We start from the raw sequence: 3,443 nt of genomic DNA, 5'->3' as shown, positions 1-3,443 counted from the left end.
CTTTGATTGTTAATAACTTTTTAACGAAGGGTGAGCGACGGCTAAAACCTGTTGGAGGTTACTTAGGGTCATGACCTTGACAATATATGTCAAGATCAAGGTCATTGGAGGAGTCCCCTAATCGGAGTTTGGGGGGTCCCCTAATCAGAACTTTTACCAAAACCTGAATTTTAGTTAGGCCGACAACCAAATCGAAAACTGAAAAAAAGTTTTCGGTTCGATTACGGTTTCGGTCGGATTTCTGGTTTCGATCCGACTAAAATAACAATTTCAATCTGATCCGACTGAAACTCACCTCTTTTTCTGTCTCTACAAGATCGATTTTGTTACCAACGACTACAATCGGAACTGCTCCTTTCGTGCTATGTATCTGGGCGCGGAGTGCTTTCACCTCGAGAAAAGTATTTGAATCATTTACGTCGTAAACTAAAATGAAGGCGCCACCTGATTTAATGTATAGCTCTCTCATCGCAGGAAATTCGTACCAGCCGGATGTATCGAGAATATCGAGTATTAAATGGATTCCAGAAACGTTGAAATCCCCATGATGCATCTCTTCGACAGTCCGCTTATATTTTGGAGTGAAAGTATTATACAGAAATTTATGTATAATTGCAGACTTGCCGACTTTTGCTGCGCCCATCACTACAATTTTGTGCCGAGCCGATAGAGAGAGAGAGAGAGAGAGAGAGAGAGTTCAGCGTATTATTTAAATAAATAAATTAAATTAAATTTATGACAGACAGAAGAAAACTCTCTCGCATTACCTGACATTCTTTGTTGCTCCATCCTCCTGTTCTTCTTTCAAGTGTGCTGAAGGTTGTAGGCTGAAGCGACGACGAAATTGATGATGGCCTTTCATTATTTGTACCACAGAATTTCTAGTAAAAAAAAATTTACATATTTCTTATTTTCAGAAAAAAATTTATTTATAAAAAATAAATTTTATATTATAACTAACTGTAAAGAACATTATACATCAATAAAATTTTTAACTTTAACCCTTATTTCAAATAATATATTGTAAACTTTCAATTTTTGTTCATTATTAATGTTTTCTCTGAAAGCATGTTAACAATTAGAAAAAATTTAAATAAGAAAAATCCAAGTAAGGAAAGAATAATTAATAAAAATACATTGAGATAATTGAACGTTTTCTACCGTCTCTAGTTTTACCAGGTCTGCGAAAAAAAGTTATTATAAAGTAAAGAAATTATCTCTTCTTATATATCTTATCTGCACAAGTTTATTATGACAAAAATATATAACTAGTATTTTCTTATTAATGCTGATCTACACATGTCGAATTATATTTTAATAAATCCATAAAGCAATAAAACAATATTGGTACGTATGATAAATAATAGTAATTAAAATTTTCAATTGCGTTATAATAATTACTATAATAAAACGGGAAATCTATTATACGGCACTAACATATTTGATTAATATAAGCGAGTAGAAACAATTATTATTGTTGATACGACTTACAAGGGGAGTTAGGCAACTCGAAAATTTAGAAAATTCTGAAACGTTGTGTGAAATAGAGTAATTTATCCATAACGCAGAACTACTTTTCGTTTGTGCCATCAATGGCATTTTACGTCCCCCTTCAAACTATACAAGTTTTATCCGAAATTTTTTTCTCTAAAATGCACTATGCAAAAGATATTTTAGGACGTATTCGGATAACCCGGATCTCTTGCATTTTCGCACGGAATGCAAGAGATCCGGGTTCGACTCCCGGCCGAGGTAATATTTTTCGCAATAAGAATTAATTATTTACAGAATTTAATATGTTATTCAACATTATTAAGATTGTTTCGAAAATGCGAATATATATAAGCATCAAAAATTTGTTAAATTGCCAGTCAATTTAACTCGTGATATTACTGCGATAGTTTAATAGAGTTAGCGTTTCAAGACCGAAAAATCATTTCGAAGCGCGTTTCTGGGGACTGTATACGTAGTATATAAATTCACATAAGAATCATACAAGCATTAAGATCCAGCTAGACCGTTTAAGGCTTTGATTTCTATAGTTTATGTAAAAAATATTTAGCGGCTTATGTGATAATTTGTGTGTGTATGTGACTAAGAAAACAAAAAAGACATGGAAAACAATGAGCCTCCATGTAAAAAAATAAAATTAATTGAGGCGGAAGAGGACATCCCCGTCGAAGAGGACATCCGCATGGAAGAGGACGTCGTCCTAGGCGAGGAGGAGGAGGAGGAGGAGGAGGAGGAGGACGAGATTCCCATAATCATCGATGATTGGGAAGAGGAGAAGGTGGAAGAAGTCGCGTACATCAACGGCTTCCCCTTTAATATTGACAACGTAAGCAGCGAGGAGTGCGTCGTATTCATGATGGAGCTCCTTCAGCTGCACGACGAGGAGGAGCTAATCCGCGTCCTCGTGGAAGTGAAGGAGGAGGAAGAAGAAGCCGAGGAGTAACCAACGCGTGGAGGAGGAGAGAAGAAGGAGGAGGAGGAGGAGGAGGCTGAGAAGGAGGAAGACAACGAGGAGGTAAGTTTTATTTTATATAATTTATTATATTTTTAGGCGCTCCCCTCGTCTACGAGTACTCCCCGCGCTCCGCTTTCCCTCGCCTACGTGTATCCCCCGTGCTCCACTTTCCCTCGCTTAAGAGCCCTTTATAAAAATTTTTCACCGTTTTTAGCCCGTTTTTAGCCCGCGCGAACGGTTAATTTGAGTGGTGAAAACGTGCACTTTACTCAATGAGTATGACTCCGTTTTTAGATCGCAAACAGGAACTTTTTCGTAAAAATGAGTGGTTGAAACGGATTGCACTCATGCAGGACACGAGTATATCTGAGTGGTAAAAACGTATACATTACGAGTATTTTTGAGTGGTAAAAACGTAAATTTGAGTGAAAAAACTTATACGAGTGCAAAATACTCATTTAGCACTCGTCACTCACATTGCATGTTTTCACCACTCGAAATTACTCGTCGTAAGGCATAATATGCCGATAGCACGAGAAAATCAGCTCCGTTCCTGTCGAGATTCGAACCGAGGCCTGGTCTCCAAGTCTGCTCTACGAGGCTGCCACTTTTTCACTGAACCACACAACTCCTATGTCGATATTCGCTTACTTATGTACCTCTTATATCAAAGATTATAATTATTATATAGTACACTATTAGAAATGTAACCACGAGCTTCCTTTACATGTAAATGAAGCTTGTGGTTATGAACGAAATTAAAAGTAATGAATGATTTAACTGAAAATTAAGTTACAGTAGTTACTTAAATTTAATGAACATTAAATTTATGAAAAATATATTAAATTTTATGTATATATAGGTACACAAATATACTTTTTAATTATAAATACATTAAATTTGATGTAATGTCATGAAATTAATTTCAAATTGTGTAACTTAAAATGTAATGAAATTTAAGAACATTTCTAACAGT

General features: G+C 35.6%; 1 pseudogene; it reads right to left on the bottom strand.

The window, feature by feature from the left end:
- Positions 1 to 256: 256 nt before the first annotated feature.
- Positions 257 to 3,443, bottom strand: part of LOC108760015 (ras-related protein Rap-2a-like) — a 7,570-nt pseudogene continuing 4,383 nt past the window's right edge.

This window comes from Trachymyrmex cornetzi, unplaced genomic scaffold (genome assembly GCF_001594075.2).
Source record: "Trachymyrmex cornetzi isolate Tcor2-1 unplaced genomic scaffold, Tcor1.1 scaffold2108, whole genome shotgun sequence".
Lineage (NCBI taxonomy): Eukaryota > Metazoa > Arthropoda > Insecta > Hymenoptera > Formicidae > Trachymyrmex > Trachymyrmex cornetzi.
This window is presented reverse-complemented; position numbering and strand designations above follow the sequence as displayed.